The 19539-nt window shown below is 47.0% G+C and overlaps 1 protein-coding gene and 3 non-coding genes across 4 annotated transcripts in view; 1 reads left to right on the top strand and 3 right to left on the bottom strand.

Moving 5' to 3' along the window:
- The window catches only part of LOC148143931 (uncharacterized), a 138339-nt gene that overhangs the window by 52278 nt on the left and 66522 nt on the right, over positions 1 to 19539 (bottom strand). The window lies entirely within an intron of this gene.
- Positions 812 to 883, bottom strand: trnae-cuc (transfer RNA glutamic acid (anticodon CUC)). The gene has a single exon. It is a non-coding gene; the product is annotated as a tRNA-Glu (tRNA).
- Positions 4057 to 4130, bottom strand: trnan-auu (transfer RNA asparagine (anticodon AUU)). The gene has a single exon. It is a non-coding gene; the product is annotated as a tRNA-Asn (tRNA).
- Positions 12138 to 12211, top strand: trnan-guu (transfer RNA asparagine (anticodon GUU)). The gene has a single exon. It is a non-coding gene; the product is annotated as a tRNA-Asn (tRNA).

The following is a 19539-nucleotide window of genomic DNA, read 5'->3' as shown; positions in this document are numbered from 1 at the left end:
AGCCCCAAAGCCTCACCATTTGGAACACCAATATGCAGACTAGTCAAAGGCCTCCACTGAAAACACCAAGTCGAAGATTCACGCCACTCCATTTACTCCATCCAAGAATTCCTGAACACCAAAGACACTAAGATAGAAGAGGATGGAATAATGCTGTTCTTTGACATAACAGCCCTGTTCACATCCATTAACATCAACTTGGCCAATGAAAACTGGAGACACTACTCGAAGAACCAGAGACACAAACACAGCACCAACTTCATCAGCAAAGATAGCACTGTCAACCTCGTAGAACTGTGTCTTACCACCCACTTCGTATTCAGTAATAAGCCCTCCAAACAAATCAACGAAATACCCATGAAACCACCAGTATCAGGATTCCGAGCAGAAGCAATAATGCAGAGACTCGAACAAACAGCCCTTCCAACGATCCACCCAAACTTTGGGTCCACTACAGTGATGACACTTTTGTCATCAAAAAATGAAACAAATTAGAGGAAACCTACAACACCATCAACAATATCCTCGCTGACATAAAATTCACAAAAGAGGAGAACAACAACAAAGTGCCATTTCTAGATGTCACAGTAGAGCGAACAGTCAATGGTAAATTCAAAACAGCGTCTACAGGAAAACAACGCACACGAACCAACTACTGAACTACAGAAGCAATCATCCCTCCACACACAAACAAATCTGAATCAGGACACTATTTCAACGAGCCACGACACACTGCAGCACCCAGGAACGACTTTCAATAATTACACAGCGCATTTAAGAAGAATGGGTAGCCTGCACCCCTGAAAATGGTTTCCCTGACCGGGAATCGAACCCGGGCCATGGCGGTGAGAGCGCCAAATCCTAACCACTAGACCACCAGGGAGATGCGGCTTCCGCTTGTCAGCTCTCCTAAAAATTAATTCCCTGCCCGGAAATCGAACCTGGGCCGCGGTCGTCAGCAAGCTTTCACCTGTGCATCCAACAATGTCATTTCTTGTATCCATTGCTCCCGATGCGGTCTCCTCTACATTGGGGAGGCTGGAGACTCCTCGCAGAGTCCAGTCACGGAGCTTGAGGGGATATTTCCAGGACACCCGCAACAATCAACCCCATCACCCTCTGGCCCAACATTTCAACACCCCCTCCCACTCTGCCGAGGACATGCAGGTCCTGGGCCTCCTCCATCGCCGCTCCCTCCCCTCCCGATGCCTGGAGGAAGAACGCCCCATCTTCCGCCTCGGATAAATTCAAACCCAGAACATTAATGTAGACTTCACAAGTTTCCTCATTTCCCCTCCCCACACCTTGCTTCAGTTCCAAACTTCCAGCACAGTGCTTTCCTCATGACCTGTCCTACCTGCCAATCTCCCTTCCCACCTATCCGCTCCACCCTCCTCTCTGACATGTCACCTCCATCCTCACCCCCATTCACCTATTGTACTCTTTGCTACCTTCGGCCCAGCACACCCCCACCCCCCAATTTATCTCTCCGCCCTGGAGGCGTCCTGCTTCCATTCCTGATGAAGGGCTTTTGCCCGAAAAGTCGATTTTCCTGCTCCTCGGAAGCTGTCTGACCTGCTGTGCTTTTCCAGCACCACTCTGATCTAAACTCTGGATTCCAGCATCTGCAATCCGCACTTTTGCCTACCCAATAAACCCAGTGTGTCGATTTCACATCAACAAACTGACACAAGCAGACACAACGTGTGCAGAAACCCTAGCCACATTACTTTACATAAAAGACATCTGGGAAATGATGTCCAGACAACCCAACGCTCTCAGCATCATGGTAGCCCACAAACCTACCAACACACTTACACAGCGGCTAATGAACCTGGAATAGCCTATACAAACAACCCGCAAACGAATGTTATTTACAAAATACCATACAAGGAAATATATACATGAACCCTGCCGCACAGTTCTCTGTGGCAAGAAATGCTGGGATGAGATAAGGAAGATTTTTTTCAGCCAAAACGAATCGGCACTGACTGGACAGCCATTTAAAATCTACGCTGCCAGGCCAGGATGGAAGATCCAACGGGATGAACAGATTTCTTATTTCCTGAAGATTTACAAAGCTGAGACTGGGTTTTGGTGTTTGTTCCCTTTCCACTCCCAGGAGCCGCAGTGGTTGGGGAGGTGAGTTGGAGAAAGTGAAATATGTCCATGAGCAGCGTGTGGGTCGATTTCAGCTTCCCCTCCTCTGACAGCGCTGTGGTGTTACTCTGATGTTCTCAGGGACACTTACTGACGCGAGACAGTGAAAAGAGTCTCGTTCCTGCAGATCAGGAATTCAAACCGTATGCCGGCTTCAGGACAATGAGAAAGATTAATTGGAGTGTGTGAAGAAGCTGTGAGCTGCATTTCAAAGTGGTAGGTGGAGTCAGATGCGTCATCCATTGCGCCCCGGCCCTGTGCGTACCTGACGCCACCATGCTGCAGAGTTCTGACGTTAACACGGACATGCGCAGCAATGGGAACATTCACAAGAGGAACAGCCAAAGATAATCACCGTCACTGCTTCCCTTCCATTGTCCCAACTTGGTGAAGCAGTATCTTTCACTGGCAAATAAAACACATTCGTCCTCAGGTGCCTGCTTCATTTTGATCACGACTTCACGCCCCTCACTGTTCTCGTCTCATTTCCAAACACTTGGCTCATAGCCTCAAAAGTAACCCTGTGGATATCTGATTGTTCCACCCTGACAGGCAATGGGTTGCAGATTTCCAACCCCTCCACTGATGTGAACCTTAAAGAAGAAACCGGGGAACAGTCTTCCTTTCTTTTTGACGACATTTCTCAACTGTAGTCGGCAAGGTTCACGCCTGCGTGGGGAAACCGCAATCGATCTGAAATCCATCGTATTAACCACTCGACCCACGAATACAGAACCACACTGACAGCTTCATTTCCCAGGTCTCCCTGCCTGTGGAGCTGAGAAAGAGTGAGTTATTGCTGTGTTTGTTTGAATACAATCACTTCACAGGTTTCGAAAGGGTTACATATCTGCACATGGCGAGTCTGGTTGTTTCATCACGAAAGATGAAATAAACTTTCAGTTAAAAGCAAAAACAGAAATTCCAGGAGCAACTCCGCATCGGTGGAAAGAGAATCAGAGACAATATTTCAGAACTCTGTTTTCTCCCACAGGTACTGCCAAACCTGCTGAGTTTCTCCAGCAGCTCCTCTTTGTGTCTCGGATTCTCAGCATCCGCAATCGTTTACGTTAGAAATTAAATCAATTCAGCCCCATGTGCAGAAATGAGAATCCTTTCAATTTCCCAAAAATTTGGCAGAGATTTCAAGGCAATTGGCAAAAAATAAATAAAAGTGACATTAGGAAGAACACTTTCTTGTCCCTGTCTGACCGGGACAAGGAGGCAGATTCAAGAACACAAAAGGGAATTCGGTGGTCATGTCCAAAGTAACAATGTGGAGATTTACAGGGAGAAGGCAAGAGAATGATACGAATAGAGACTCTCATTTACTTGCTGTGTAGAACCAGCAGAGCTCAGGTGGGCCTCCAAATGCGCTGGGACACGTGTTGTGATTCAGAGTGAACTCACAGTTTAATCAACGGAATGTGGGAATTTTGAAAAGGTTTATATTTACACAATCTTCTCACGTCAACGCAACAGCAAAATAGTTTAATTATCCGCCAGTGGAGAGAACCCTGTTCCTGGAGATGGGACAAATAGCTGGCTCAGGGATATCAATCCACATTGCTCTCTTTGCCACCAGTTCAGAGGGAGAACATTGGAGGGACAAAGGAATGAATAACGATCTGTGTGGGAGGGTGACTAACTGTTCATGGAGACTATTCCTGGCTTACAATAAGTCGTGTGTAACAGCAGACGATGTGATAACAAGGCCTTGTGAGGGTGTGGTCAGGGTCAAGGGCATGGGGGAGTTCGGGTCCAAATAATATTGAAGACTGGAGGATCCCCAATGGACAGTGAGGCGTTGGACTTGTGGAACATTGCCGCATGAGACACAGATGTTGGCCAAGGAGCAGGGTAGCGTGTTAAAGACTCAGGCAACCCGAAGCTCATCGCCTCTGGGTGGGCTTGAACCACCAACCTTTCGGTTAATAGCCGAACGCGCTGACCAATTGCGCCACAGAGACAGGCAATGACATGGGCTGCGCCATCGCTTAGGGCAGGCTATGAGTGAATTCATAATTCAGCCTCCCCGCCTAGAATTACAATTGTCGTCTATCAGTTTTACTTTTCCAAAATAAACCCTGGGAGATTTATTGTGGAGACACCGGGGACAGGCTGGAGACACATCCATGTCACGAGGAACTAGCGTTCTTATTCCGGGCCGTCGCCCTTCGAGCCTTTCCGTGTTTTGCCTGTTCCCGAGTTCTCTCATTGGCTCGGAGGCGAGAAGGCGTTTGAATCCCTGATGTGCAGGAACGACAATTCTTTCATTGTCTCAGATCAGTTCATGTCCCGAGAACATCAGAGTCACTCTCCCGGCCTCTTCAACAAGGGGACGGTGTCTGGACTGTCTCTACTCAGTGGGACAGTTCATCTTCGGGACGCTTCCCAAAGAGTTTCTAAAGATTCACAAAGCTGGAGACTGGGATTTCTGTTTTGCTTCATGAACATTTTTCCATTTCCTACCTGACAATATTTTGCCAAAATCTCTTCCCAATTGTATGCCTTGAGTCATGTCCAGGGATGAGGAATTTCCATTTTGGGGAGACATTCCCAAGTTTGGGAATGTTCGCTTTGGAGCAAAGAAGGTTAACTGGAGATTTCCTGGGGCTGTTGGTAATGATGGGAGAAGAAGCGGTGGGAATGGGCAGATTAATGATCAGAAGAATCAATTGCCACTGACCAGAGTCAGTTACCAGAGGACAGGGATTGAAGTTCTTGAATGAAAAGCAGCACTTGTGCCGAATAAACACAGAGAATACTGCAGAAAGCCAACAGGTCGAGCAGCATCTGTGGAAAGGTAAACAGAGCTGACGTTTTGAGGCCGGTACTTTGTTTGTTCAGAACTGGAGATTCCTGCATGGCAATCAATTCCCAGACATGAGAACATTCTTTTCTTTTTCCACAAAATTGAAAGCACCATCCCACCCCCTCTCACCCCTCTATTCTCACTCCGCTCAAACTAATTCTCCCGATGGTACTGATTCAGGATCTTCCAGAGACCGAAAAGTGAAAACATCAAGACAGACATCTTTGAATTTTGGATACATCCACCTGAAAGTTAGTATCTTTCACGACATCTAGGAGTGAGTAAGTCTGATTTTGGGAAGCAAAAAAAAGTGTCAATTCAGGATGAACCTTCAATGCAGCTTCTTGAGAAACAACCAGACACGAACTGGTTAACATCTGGGGAGGTGGAAGTGGGAAGATGGGGGAAATGAGATATCAAGGCATTGGCATCGACACCAGACAGAAACTGAACATACAGGCATGGCAAACATTACGGTCAAGCCAGGGTCAGAGAGATACACAGCACAAAAACAGGTCCTTCAGTCCAACTCATGCGTGCCGACCAGAGAGCCTAAGTTAATCTCGTCTCATTTACCAGCACATGGCCCATATCCCTCTGAACTCTGTCAGAATGGGCAGTGGTTCAGTCCTGGCAGTGACCCACAGCAATTTCACCAGCAGAATCAGATTGTTGGGAGCACTGGTTTGCCCGCTGGTGCTTCTGCAAGGTGCAGAATGATGAGAACCTCCGCCTGCACTCGGGGCAGGTGAACGGCCTCTCCCCGGTATGGCCCCGCCTGTGCCTCAGCAGGTGGGAGGAATTGCTGAAGGCCTTCCCGCACTCTGGGCAGGGGAAGGGCCTCTACCCGGTATGGACCCGAAGATGGGATTCCTGGGTAAAGCCGTTCCTGCTTTTGAGGCAGAAGAACGGCCTCTCCCCGGTGTGGATCCGCTGGTGTCTCAGCAGGGCAGAGGTATCGTTGAAGGCCTTCCCGCACTTGGCGCAGCTGAAGGGCTTCTCCAATATGTGGACCCGGCGGTGGGTCAGCAGGACAGAGGAATAGCTGAAGGCCTTCCCGCATTCGGGGCAGGAGAATGGCGTCTCGCCTGTGTGACCTGCTGGTGCCTCTGCAGAAAGTAGGAACTGCTGAAGGCCTTCCCGCAGTTGGGACATCTGAAGGGCCTCTCCCCCGTGTAGACCCCCTGGTGCCTCAGTAGGCGGGAGGAATTGCTGAAGCCCATTCCGCACTCGGGGCAGGGGAAAGGCCTCTCGCCCTTGTGGACCCGCTGGTGCCTCTGCAGTACAGAGGAATTGCTGAAGGTCTTCCCGCACTCAGGGCAGGAGAACAGTCTCACCCCGGTGTTACTGCGCCCATGAGGCTCCAGGTCAGATGGGAAACGGAAGCCTTTCCCACAGTCGCCACACTTCCATGGTTTCTCCACGGGACGGGATTCCTTAGGTTTCTCCATGACCGAAGCTTCAGCTGCACTCTGACGCGTGTCCAGCACCTCCCTGCCGTGAATTTCTCTTCCCAGTCTGTATAACATTTTCTGGCTCCACAACCAAAGTGCTGCAACAATAGGGTCTCTCTTCCAGTCTCACTGATGCTGAAAACATACTGAAACAGGAACCAAAAAGCTTGGATCCTTCTCACAGAATCATAGTCGAAAATTGTTATAGTCCCAATGGATTCAGTGACTGTCAGACATTGACGTGAAATTGAGGATTGCAAATGCTCGAGAGTCAAAGTGCAATGCTGGAAAATCACAGCAGATCAGGCAGCATCCGAGGAGCAGCAGAGTCAATGGTTCAGGCAAAGCCCTTCATCTATTGATATTGAACCTTCCGTCTTCAGATCTTCAAATAATCTGTAAAAAGAGATCACCAAAATCATCACTGTCAGTCCAGGTTAGAAATTCCAAACAAGCAATTCTACTTTCCGCAGAACATTCTTTTCTTTTTGCACCATCCCACCCCCTCTCACCCCTCTATTCTCACCCCACTCAAACTAATTCTCCCGATGGTACTGATTCAGGATCTTACAGAGACAGAAAAGTGAAAACATCAAGACAGACATCTTTGAATTTTGGATACATTCACCTGAAAGTTAGTATCTTTCACGACATCTAGGAGTGAGTAAGTCTGATTTTGGGAAGCAAAAAAAGTATCAATTCAGGATGAACCTTCAATGCAGCTTCTTGAGAAACAACCAGACACGAAATGGTTAACATCTGGGGAGGTGGAAGTGGGGAGATGGGGGAATGAGATATCAAGGCATTGGCATCGACACCAGACAGAAACTGAACATACAGGCATGGCAAACATTACGGGCAAGCCAGAGTCATAGAGATACACAGCACAAAAACAGGTCCTTCAGTCCAAATCATGCGTGCCGACCAGAGAGCCTAAATTAATCTCGTCTCATTTACCAGCACTTGGCCCATATCCCTCTGAACTCTTCCTATTCATATACCCATCCAGATGCCTTTTGAATGTTATAATTGGACCTACATCCACCACATCCTCCGGCAGATCATTCCTTACACTTGCCTCCCTCACCCCAAACATATTACACTCCTTTTCGGGACTTCTCCCATCCCAGGGAAATGACCTTGTCTATTTACCCTATCCATACTTCTCATGACTCTATAAATGTCTGCAAGGTCATCCCCTCAGCCTCTGGTATACCGGGGAAAACACTGCGTTTACTTTTGGGTTCACACTCACTGAACCTTCCTCCCGTGTAAAACATTGTTTCCCTCCCCAACACTGTCCAGGGAAAAGCCAAGAGTGCTGAGACTCTGGAGTTGGGGGAATGCCACGTAGAATTCCTACAATGTGGAACACGCCATTCAGCCCAACAAGTCCACATTGACCATCCAAAGTGTAACCCATGCAGACACATTCCCCTATCCCATTACTCGACATTTACTGTAAACTGTGGGCCCATTTAGTATGGCCACTTCAGCCGAAACTGCACATTGTTAGATTTTGGGAGGAAAACAGAGCACCCGGAGGAAACCCACGCAGACACGGCCGGGAGAATGGGCAAACTCCACACAGACAGTCGCCCCAAGGCTGGAATCGAACGCGACTCCTTGGTGCGGTAATACAGCAGTGCTAACTACTGATCCATCGTGCGACCTATGTGCACAAAAAGAGGTGGGGATTGGGAACTTTGTTAATTGTACCACACAGTGGATCGTTGAGTAAGGTTAAATCTCACGGGATCCAGGGAGAGCTAACCAACTGGTTACAAAATTTAGAAGCGCATTGTTGTAGATGCTGGAATCCTTCCTGAAAACAACAAATGCTGGAGATCACAGTGGGTCAGGCAGCGCTGTGCTACACCATGACTGGATAGTGTGGATGTGGAGATGATGTTTCCACTAGGTGAAGGGTTGAGGATGCCAAGTCATTGAGAGCATTTAAGACCAAGATAGGTTCTTGATTAGGAAGGGGTCAAGAGGTATGAGGAGAGGGCAGCAGAATGGGATGGAGAAACATATCAGCCATGATCGACTGGTGGAGCAGACTCGATGGGCCAAATGGCCTCATCCTGCTCCTGTATATTATGGTCTTAAAGCTGGGCAGATGTCTTAAGGGGTTCTCACAAACTATTTCAGAATCCTGAAGAGGAGTTGTTGGACTCGAAACTTTAACCCCGCTTTCTCTCCACATATGCTTCCAGTCCTGCTGAGTTTTTCCAGTGTTGTCAGTTTTTGTTTCAGTTTTCCAGCATCCACAGTTCTTTGTCTTATTTATCATAGTTATATCATATCATATTTATCTTGCCCTTCCCAAGTGTCTGGAACTTCATCTCCCTGATCTACAAACTGTTCACTTACCCTAGAAATGACCACTACCTCCTTATCAGAGTAGACCCTTTTGCTACAACATGGTTGTTCAAATCTGTGACCAAAATAATTGCATTCGTAATTACTTACACCAGGGACTCTCAATATCTCAGACAAGAACACAGCCAGATTGTTTCAAACAGAACATTTATGTGATTTGATACAATTCCCTATTCCATACTTTACCAGCATGTTGCTGGAATGGAGGGTTTGAGTTAAGACGAAGCTGGGACATTTTTCCAACGGAGCCTAGCAAGTTGAGAGATAACTTTATAGAGATTTTTAAAATCAGGAGAGGTATAGATAAGGTGTCATTTCCAGGAGGCTCAGAATATTTTATTGCTCCAGAAGGTGTTAAAGGGGGTCAAAGCTTCAGCAGAAATCAAACAGAGCTGAGGACAAACAACATCTAACTCTGTGTGAACAGGGAGACCAGAGGACAGAGAAATCATGACCTGAAATCCGAGCTGACACCAGACTACCATGTTATCAGTGCTTTGATTAGCAGTGCCCACCCTCTACCTTTACGGAGCTTCCCACTCGACTTGAATGCCACGTATCCCCTCGATATTCCGGATCCAATCCTTGACATTCTGAAGCCATATCTCTGTAAGGAGTCTCAGATCATAATTAATCTCTTCAACGTGTGCAGTCAATTAATTCGCTTTGGTTACAATGCAGCACACATTCACATACTGAGCTTTTAGTTTTATTTTTTTTGTGATGGTTAGAATCCAGTTTTGATTGCTAGCACATTTGTTCTCCTTGTCCCTTTCAATCATTCTCTGGTGTTTGGTTTCCACATCAATACATTGCTCACTGGCCTTGATTTGGATTGGCCATGCTAAATTGCCCAGTGTCCAGGGATGTGCAGGTTAGGTGGGTTAGCCATGGGAAACGCAGGGTTATAGTTTCAAAGTAATAGAAGGAGTAGGCCATTTGGCCCATCGACCCTGCTCCGCCATTCATTAAAATCATGGCTGTTCTATCAATCATCTCAGCTCCTCCTACTTGCATTATCCCAACTACCCTTAATTCCCCTACCACGCAAAAACTCATCCAACAGTGTCTTAATGAAGCTGCCTCTACTGCTTCCTTGAGCACAGAATTCCATAGATGTACCGCCCTCTGGGACAAGCAGCTCCTCCTCATCTCTGTCCGAATTCTACTGCCCCCTAATCTTGCAGCCAAGTCTCACCCACCAGCAGAAAAGACGTGATGGGGTGGTGATGGTGGAGTGGTTGGGAGGTGTATCTGGGGTGATGTGTGTTTGGAGGGCTCAGTGTGTACTTGATGGCCTGAATGGCCTGCTTCCACACTGTTGGGATTCAATGATATACTGCTGTTATGTTTGCCCCAGATCACAGCACCCAGAATGTCCCGTCTTCTACAAATCAAAAGACAAGCCCCACCCTGCCCTCTTGTATGTGTGTTAACGAAATGCTTAATCATTTCTAGTGAATACAGCCCACACCTGCTGCTGCTGCAAGTAACCTTTACAATGCTGAAGAAACAATGCAATACCTGCAGTACTAAAAATTGTAAGGCTTCTAACCCTTCACTAGACTCCCTGCTCAGCACACTGTACTTACTGCCGGTAAAACTTAAAACACTTCATCCCCACAGTGCAATGAATTTCCACTTTCTAACAAAATCCTGGATGTACTCACTCACCCAGCTCCTATCTCACAAATGGAAGACTTCTGCTCCTCGTAAGGGCAAAACATCTTTGAAAGCTGCTTCTGAATGTCCACTCTTCACAACGACACTTCTGCTTTCACCAAAGATCATTAGAGTCATGCAGCACGGAAACAGACACATCGTCCAACTCGTCCGTGCCAACCAGATATCCAAAATTAATCTTGTCCCATTTGCCAGCATTTGGCCCATAACCCTCTCAACCCTTCCTATTCATATACCCATCCAGATGCCTTTCAATATTGTAATTGAACTAGCCTCCACCATTATCTTTGGCAGCTCGTTCCATGCACACATCACCCTCTGCATGAAAATGCTGCCCCTCAGGTCCCTTTAAAGTCTTCCACCCTCACCTCAAACTGAAACTCACGACTTTCGGACTCCCATATCCTGGGGAAAAGATCTCTGGTATTCATCCTATGCATGCCCCTTATAAACTTCGAATGGTCACAGACGCTCCAGGGAATACAGCCCCAGCCTATTCAGCCTCTCCCTGTAGCTCAAACCCTCTAACTCTGGCAACAACCTCCTAAATCTTTTCCTAGCCCTTTCAAGTTACACAACACCTTTCCGACAGCAGGGAAACCAGAACTGAGTGCGGTATTTCAAAAGTCACCACTTCCTCTGGCAGTTCATTCAATAAACGTACCATCCTCTGCGTGAAAAAGTTGCCCCTTAGATCTCTTTTGTATCTTTCCCCTCTAACGCTCAACCCATGCCCTCTCGTTCTGGACTCCCCCACCCCAGGGAAAAGACTTTGTCTATTTATCCCATCTATGCCCCTCATGATTTTATGCATATACAGTTACAACTTTTAAAAGACATTTGGATAAGTACATGAATACGAGAGGTTCGAAGGTTTATGGGCCAAACACTGGTAGGTGGGACGAGTTTAGTTTGAGATCATACTCAGCATGGACTGGTTGGATGAAGGGTCTGTTCAGTGCTGTCTGACTCTAGGACTGGCCTGTACTGGTCTTAAACCCATTTTCTTACCTCCCCCATAACCATCCACATCTTTATCGTTCAAAACTCCGATTAACTTAGCCTTGAATATGTTCAATGTAGAATGGGGAAGAGGTTTTGGCAAAATATTGTCGGTTGGCAGGTGGAAAAATGTTCAGGAAGTAAAACAGAAATCCCAGTCTCCAGCTTTGTGAGTCTTTAGAAACTCTTTGGGAAGTGGAATTAGAGGAGAATGAAGGAATGAACTGTCCGACTGAGCAGCGACAGTCCAGACACCGTCCCCTTGTTTAAGAGGCCGGGAGATTGACTCTGATATTCTCGGGACATGAACTGATCTGAGACATTGAAAGAATTCTCTGCACATCAGGAATTTAAACCTCTTCTCGACTCGGGACCAATGAGAAAATACGGGAAGAGGCAATACACTGAAAGGCTCGGAGGGCGATGTCCCCGGTGTAAAAGGGCTAGTTCCTCGTGACATGGATGTGCCTGCAGATGGTGGGATCAGACTGTCCCCATGTCTCCACTACGAATGTCCAAGGCTTTATTATGGATAAGTAAAACTGACAGAAGACAATGGTAATTCTGGGCGGGTCATGTTGAATTATGAATTGAATAGCAGCTTTCTCAAAGAGACTGTGCATGCGGTTTTCGGGTCTGTCTCTGTGGCGCAATTGGTCAGCGCGTTCGGCTGTTAACCGAAAGGTTGGTGGTTCGAGACCACCCAGAGACGGAGTGCTTGCTATTCTCGCTTTTACCGCTTTCTTGGCTGCGCGTTTTTAATGGTGTCAGGAAAATGTTTCTCGAACGGAAATCTTCTCCACTGAGGAAGCACAGAGGGGTTTCTGAATTGACTGAATTTCTAACATAAAAGACTGTGGATGCTGACAGTCCGAGACAGAAAGAGAAACTGCTGGAGAAACTCAGCAGGTTTGGCTGTACCTGGATAAGGAAACAAAAAGAATTCTCAAAAAGGTTTTCTCTGATTCTCTTTCCACAAATGCTGCCTGACCTGCTGAGTTGCTCCTGCAATTTCCGGTTTTGTTTTTAACTGAATGTCCATGTCATCTTTCGGGATGAAAGACCCAGACTCGCCATTTGCAGATATTTAACCCTTTCGAAACCTGTGAAGTGATTGGATTCAAACAAACTCTGCAATGATTCACTCTTTCACAGCTCCACAGGCAGAGAGACCTGGGAAATGAAGCTGTCAGTGTGGTTCTGTATTGGTGGGCCGAGTGGTGAATGCGATGGACATCAAAACCATTGCGGTTTCCCCACGCAGGTGTGAACCCTGCCGACTACAGTTGAGAACTACCGTCAGAAAGAAAGGGAGATTGCTAAGACGGTTTTTTTTAAAGATGCAAATCAGTGGAGGAGTTGAAATATTTCAATCACATTGGGACTGGTCGGGAATCTGCAACCCACTGCCTGACAGGGTGGAATAAGCAGATACCCACAGAGCTGCTTTTGTGGATATGAGCCAAGCATTTGGAAATGAGACGAGAACAGTGAGGGGCATGAAGTCGTGATCGAAATGAAGCAGGCACCTGAGGATTAATGTGTTTTATTTGCCAGTGAAAGATACTGCTTCACAAAGTTGGGACTATGGAAGGGAAGCAACGACGGTGATTATCTTTGGCTGTTCACATTGTGAATGTTCCCATTGCTGCGCATGTCCGTGTTAACGTCAGAACTCTGCAGCATGGCGGGGTCAGGTACGCTCAGTGCCAGGGGCGCAATGGATGACGCATATGACTCCACCTACCTGTTTGAAATGCAGCTCACAGCTTCTTCACACACCCCAATTATTCTTTCTCATTGTCCTGAAGCTGGCATAAGGTTTGAATTCCTGATCTGCAGGAACGAGACTCTTTTCACTGTCTCGCGTCAGTAAGTGTCCCTGAGAACATCAGAGTCACGTCACAGCGCTGTCAGAGGAGGAGAAGCTGCTCATGCGCACATTTCACTTTCCCCACTTTCCCCAACTCACAGTCCCAACCACTGCGGCTCCTGGGAGTGGAAAGGGAACAAACACCAAAACCCAGTCTCAGCTTTGTAAATCTTCAGGAAATAAGAAAACTGTTCATCCCTTCGGATCTTTCATCCTGGGCTGACAGCGTTGATTTTAAATGGCTGTCCAGTCAGTGCCGATTCGTTTTGGCTGAAAAAAATCTTCCTTATCTCAGTCCAGCATTTCTTGCCACAGAGAACTGTGCGGCAGAGTTCATGTATATATTTCCTTGTATGGTATTTTGTTAATAACATTCGTTTGCTGGTTGTTTTTATCGGGTATTTCAGGTTCATTGGCCGCTGTTCAAGTGTGTTGGTAGGTTTGTGGGCTACCATGATGCTGAGAGGGTTGAGTTGTCTGGACACCATTTCACAGATGTCTTTAATGTAAAGTAATGTGGCTAGGGTTTCTGCAGACGTTGTGTCTGCATGTGTCAGTTTGTTGATGTGAAATCGGTACACTGGGTTTATTGGTTCGGCAAAAGTGAGGACTGCAGATGCTGGAAACCAGAGTTTAGATCAAAGTGGTGCTGGAAAAGCACAGCAGGTCAGACAGCTTCCGAGGAGCAGGAAAATCGCCGTTTCTGGCAAAAGCCCTTCATCCGGAATAAAGGCAGCACGCCTCCAGGATAGAGAGATAAATTGGGGGTTGCTGGGCCGAAGGTAGCAAAGAGTACAATAGGTGAATGGGGGTGGGGATGGAGGTGACAGGTCAGAGAAGAGGGTGGAGCGGATAGGTGGGAAGGGAGATTGGCAGGTAGGATAGGTCATGAGGACAGAGCTGAGCTGCAAGGTTGGAACTGAGGTAAGGTGGAGGTAGGGGTAATGAGGAAACTGGTGAAGTCCGCATTGATGGCCTGGGATTGAATTTATCCGAGGCGGAAGATGAGGCGTTCATCCTCCAGGCATCGCGTGGGGAGGGAGCGGCGATGGAGGAGGCCCAGGACCTGCATGTCCTCGGCAGAGTTGGAGGGGGGTTGAAATGTTGTTCCATAGGGCGATGGGGTTAATTGGTGTGGGTGTCCTGGTGATGTTCCCTCAAGCTCTGTGACTTGACTCTGCGAGAAGTCGCCAGTCTCCCCAATGTAGAGGAGACCGCATCAGGAGCAATGGATACAAGAAATGACATTGGTGGATGCACAGGTGAAAGCCTTCTCACGACCATGGCACGGATTTAATTTCCGAGCAGGGAAGAAATTTTCAGTCGAACTGTCAGCCACCTCAGCCTCTCCCTGGTGGTCTAGTGGTTAGGATTCGGCGCTTTCTCCGCTGCGGCCTGGGCTCGATTCCCGGTCAGGGAAGCAATTCTCATGGGGTTTATAGGTTGCCCGTTCTTCTTAAAAGCGCTGCACAGTTATTTATTGATCTTCGTAGTTCCTGGATGCTGCAGTGTGTAGTGGCTCGTTGAAATAGTGTCCTGATTCAGATGTGTTTGTATGTGTAGGGGTGATTGCTTCTGTCGTTAAGTTCTTGGTTTGCGTGCGTTGTTTTCCTGTAGAGGCTGTTTTGAATTTACCATTGACTATTCGCTCTACTGTGACATCGAGAAATGGCACTTTGTTGTTGTTCTCCTCTTTTGTGAATTTTATGCCAGTAAGGAGATTGTTGATGGTGTTGTAGGTTTCCTGTAATTTGTTTCATTTTCTGATGACAAAAGTGTCATCGCTGTAGCGGACCCAAAGTTTGGGTTGGATCGTTGGAAGGGTTGTTTGTTCGAGTCTCTGCATTATTGCTTCTGCTAGGAATCCTGACACTGGTGGTTTCATGGGTGTTTCGTTGATTTGTTTGGAGGGCTTGTTACTGAATATGAAGTGGGTGGTAATGCACATTTCCACGAGGTTAACAGTGCTATCTTTGCTGATGAAGTTGGTGCTGTGTTTGTGTCTTCGATTCGTCGAGTAGTGTCTTCAGTTTTCTTTGGCCACGTTGATGTTAATGAATGTGAACAGGGCTGTTATGTCAAAGGACAGCATTATTCCATCCTCTTCTATCTTAGTGTCTTTGGTGTTCAGGAATTCTTGGATGGAATAACTGGAGTGGCGTGAATCTTCGACTTGGTGTTTTAGTCTTCAGTGGATGCCTTTGACGAGTCTGTATATTGGTGTTCCAAGTAGTGAGACTCTGGCCTGAAGGGGGCTCCTGGTTTGAAGAGGAGGAGAACAACATCAAAGCGCCATACCTAGATGTCACAGTAGAGCGAACAGTCAATGGGGAACTTCAAACTAGCATCGACAGAAAAACAACACACACAAACCAAATACTTAACCACAGAAGCAATCATCCCAACATCCACAAACGAAGCTGTATCAGGACATTATTTCAACGAGCCACTACACACCGCAGCACAGAGAAACTACGAAGGAGAGAAAAGAAATACGTATATAATGCATTTAAGGAGAACGGGTCCCCAATAAACCCAGTCCGCCGATTTCTCATTGATGCTTCCAAGCTGACTCTCAAAAATTCGGTTTGTCCCTCCATTCATTCCTGTTTGTTTTCTGTGGGGTTTGAAAGCTTTCGTAATCCTCTGACTGAGTATTTGAGTTGGGAAGTTATGTTGTGGCTGGAGAGGACATTGGTTAGACCACTTCTGGAATATTGTGTGCAATTCTGGTCTCTCGCCTATCAGAATGATATTGTGAAATTTGAAAGGGTTCTGAATCACCAATGGGTCCACAGAGGGGACGAGGCCCTTCTGCTGCCCTGAATGTGGGAAGGCCTTCAGTGATTCCTCTGCCCTGCTGACGCACGAGTTGGTCCACACCGGGGAAGGCTGTTCTCCAAACAAGTGCGAGATGGCCTTCAGCAGTTCTTCCCGCCTGCTGAGACACCAGTGGGTCCACACCGAGGAGAGGCCGTTCTCCTGCCCCGAATGTGGGAAGGCCTTGACACGCTCCTCCACACTGATGAATCACCAGCTGGTCCACACGGGGGAACGATGGCGGTGGCGGAGGCGGGGAGGCCATTCTGCTGCCCTGAGTGCGGGAAGGCCTTCAGCAATTCCTCCGCCCTACTGAAACACCAGTGTGTTCACACCGGGGAGAGGCCCTTCAGCTGGCCCGAGTGTGGGAATAGGTTCATGTTTTCCTCCAACTTGCGGAAGCATCAGCGGGGGCAGCAATCAGATCCCACTGGTGACGCTGCCTTGGGTTACCCCCCGCAGGAATGAATCTCCTGACAGTGTGCAGTGGGAGAGTAGGTGGGCTGTTTTTGTTTTCTGCTGGACTGCAATTGCCTCCCTTACACCCCACAACCACATCCCCATGGTAGCTCAGGGTTAGCACTGCTGCCTCATGGCACCAGGAACCCAGGAATAATTTCACACTTGGGGGTCTGTGTGCAATTTATGGAGGGTAGGAAAATGGATCTGAGTAGGTTAATCCTTCGGAAGATCAGTGCAGACGTGTTGGGCTGAAGAATATGTTTCACATTGTAGGAGTTTAACCATCCTATGAACTTTGCTTTCAGTGGACACTGCCGCTCATTGAGCCAGGGACTGCACATTGCCAAATGAAATGATCCAGAGAAACCTAAGACCGCAAGACCATCAAAGCAGAAGTTAGGCCATTCGGCCCGTCGACTCTTCTCTGCCATTCGTTAGTGACAAAAGTAGCGCAGATGAGATTAGCTTCAGTGTGGAAACAGGCCATTTGTCCCAACAAGTCCACACCGACCCTCCGAAGAGTAACCCATCCAAACCCATTTCCCTCTGACTAATGTACCTAACTCTATGGGCAATTAAGCATGGCTCATCCACATGACCTGAACATCTTTGGTTTATGGAAGAAAGCAGGATCACCCACAGAAAACCCACACAGACACTGGGAGAAAGTGCAAACTCCTCACAGACAGCCAACCAAGGCTGGAATCAAACCTGAGCCCCTGGTGCTGTGAGGCTGCAGTGGTAACCACTGATCCACTACATATTGCACCCCGAAGTAGGCAAGCAGGAGGTTGGGAGAATACAGCAAGCCATGCAGCACCAGAATATGGAGTAGTCAGCGCTTTGGGTATTAACCCTTCTTCAGGACTGAAACGTTGACTTCTCTATGAGAAACGATTTACAGGAATGTTGTTGGGGTTTGGAGGATTTGAGCTGCATGGAGAGGCTGAATAGGCTGGGGCTGTTTTCACTGGAGCATCGGAGGCAGAGGAGTGACCTAATAGAGGTTACAAAATCATGAGGGGCATGGACAGGGTAATAGACAAGGTCTTTTCCCTGGGATGGGGGAGTCTAGAACTAGAGGATTAGGTTTAGGGTAAGAGATGAAATATATTAAAGGGACAACGTCTTCATGCACATGGTGGTAGATACATGAAATGAGCTGCCAGAGTATATGGGTCAGGTGCTGTCAAATGGGACTAGATTAATTTAGGATTTCAGGTCAGCATGGACAAGTTGGACCGAAGTGTCTGTTTCCATCCTGTACGTGTCTCTGACTACTGGTCCTGATGTAATTTTAAAATAGAGTCCAAGTAACTTTGAATAGTTCAATCTTGTTGCGCTCAACTCCTGAAAATTTTCAAATGAATCCCTCTGAGAGATACTGTTTAAACATGCTGAGTTGCACAAAGTATCCCATCAGGTTCAACACAAACCCAGAGTTGAAGAAGTCAGAAGTCAGAACACCAAGGGGACCAAAACTGATCACAATATTCCAGGTGCAACCTCATCAACGTCCTGGAAAACTACAACATAACTTGCCAACATCTGTACTCAATTCCCTAATTGATGAAGGCCAGTGTGCTGAAACCTTTCTTCACTGCCTTGTGTACCGATGTAATCAGGGATATAGGACCTACTTTTGAATGATCTACAATCCAGCTTATGGAGCACAGAAGCAGAGTAGTGCTGCGTGAGTGTGCTGGGCACATTACACAAAGGTCGGTGGGTCAAAACCGTGTAATGTCTCCTTGAGCTGCTTTCCTTTGCAAAGGTGCTCTGTTCTGGATCTTGCCTTTGCATTTACTTCTCAAAGCTTCTTCAGTGGAGGAGTGGCAGTGGCAGCTGGAGCCCAGAAGTTCAACAACCCCCCCAGAGCTGGAGGAAGATCCAAGTTCCAAGAAGCGGGGTGTGAGGCTGGGGGCTGGATTTGCTTAAGGCTTGTATCTATTAACTCATTTAAATGGTACCTACTGTATGGGGCTATGGTTTACATTAAAACCGGATGATCATATCAGAGTGTTTATATTTAGCAGTGGTAGCTGGTAAAATACACTCCCTGGAGGAGCACCTTCTATGATGCTGCATTTCTTGCCTTCTGCCCTTCCCCCATTTCTTATCTCCCATCTTGATTTTATGGTTTTTTGGTCAAATTTAATTTAATATTAATCAGACTTGGTATTCACTGTGTGCTATTAATTTGTTTCTTCGAATATTGTAAGTCAAAATTAATGCTGTAATTTCATTTCTGATGTCAGGGTTTGACATTGAATGTGCAGGTGTGAATACCAGTAAGTTGTGAAAATACGTCAAGAACTTGTGGTTTTTAACAAAAAGAGCAGTTCACTGATATTCATGGCATTGTCTCATTTGGGGGTGATGACTCAAATCTGACCAATAAACCGTTTCATGCAGTCACCCAATTTACTTAAAAATTTCTTTAATTTAATAAAATAAAATAACTCTGGCAGGCTACGGTTTATGCAATCTATTTATAAGATTATGCCCATTGCTCGCAATATGATCTCATCCATTTTAGGGAAACTGGACGCCAACTAGCGGAACATTTCAGGGAACAACCCTGGGACACTGAAACTAAGCGACCGACGGCCCTGTGGCTGAACACTTTAACTCCCCCTCCCATTCCACAAAGGACATTCAAGTCCTGGGCCTCCTCCACTGCCAAACTCTTGCTATCCGACACTGGTAGGAAAATCACCTCATCTTCTGACTTGGGACCCTCCAAGTACATGGGATCAATGTAATTTCACCAGTTTCCTCATTTCCTCTCCCCCACCTTGTCCCAGATCCATCCTTTCAATTCAAGACCAACCTCTTGACCTGTCATACCTGTCCACCTTGCTTCTCACCTATTTGCTCCACTC

This window comes from Chiloscyllium plagiosum, unplaced genomic scaffold, assembly GCF_037043375.1.
Source record: "Chiloscyllium plagiosum isolate Xiang-an unplaced genomic scaffold, Cpla_swu_hap1 HiC_scaffold_27, whole genome shotgun sequence".
Lineage (NCBI taxonomy): Eukaryota > Metazoa > Chordata > Chondrichthyes > Orectolobiformes > Hemiscylliidae > Chiloscyllium > Chiloscyllium plagiosum.
Note: the sequence above shows the minus strand (reverse complement) of the source record. Positions and strands in the feature narration are given on the sequence as shown.